Source organism: Cyprinodon variegatus, unplaced genomic scaffold (genome assembly GCF_000732505.1).
Source record: "Cyprinodon variegatus isolate N-32 unplaced genomic scaffold, C_variegatus-1.0 Scaffold79, whole genome shotgun sequence".
In the NCBI taxonomy this organism is placed as follows: domain Eukaryota; kingdom Metazoa; phylum Chordata; class Actinopteri; order Cyprinodontiformes; family Cyprinodontidae; genus Cyprinodon; species Cyprinodon variegatus.
This window is the reverse complement of record NW_015150532.1, coordinates 1721026-1721624: the sequence shown is the minus strand read 5'-3', so window position 1 is coordinate 1721624 and position 599 is coordinate 1721026. Positions and strand designations below refer to the sequence as shown.

The 599-nt window shown below is 35.7% G+C and overlaps 1 long non-coding RNA gene across 1 annotated transcript in view; it reads right to left on the bottom strand.

The window, feature by feature from the left end:
• Positions 1-25: 25 nt before the first annotated feature.
• LOC107083636 overlaps positions 26-599 on the bottom strand; it is a 10264-nt gene continuing 9690 nt past the window's right edge. The window contains exon 3 of the long non-coding RNA XR_001481187.1: positions 26-53. This is a non-coding gene — a long non-coding RNA (uncharacterized LOC107083636). The remainder of the gene's footprint in view (positions 54-599) is intronic.

Below are 599 nucleotides of genomic sequence, written 5' to 3'. Positions count from 1 at the left end.
AAAAAATAAAAAAAAAAAACCGAACACCGGATTTTCAGGAGCAGATTTCCAACCTGAATAACAGAAAACAGACACTTAAAAGGGCAACGATTACATTTTCTTCCATAATACTGACAGATTCATCGTGGCTATCAACCACTTTCTCTCTGAGGGACCAAAAAACTTCAGTTACACAGAGAATGAGTAAAATACCTACTTATTAAACCACATACCTGCTCACACTCCCACCACAAAAAAAAAGAAAAAGAGGCTTTAAAACTGTGCTGCTATTAGCGGCTTTTCCTCTGAAAAGGTTCCAGATATTAAACACGGCTGCGGCTAAAAATCACTTCACTGATTCTGTAAAAGAGCTTCATCATTACGTCGTCACAAATAGCTCATTAATTCATTTTAGTTGGGTTTTATTTTCTTCCAGCGTCCCTGACAGAAAATGCCATAAGATCCACACCTTAATTTATCACAACCGTTTTAAACAACCATGGGTGCTTCTGAACGCCTCACAGTCCTGATCAACTGGTGTAACACAACCTTCATCGCCAAATTTGTTTACTACATTTATGACTTTTTTAAAATGTATTTTGTTAAAATATATATATATA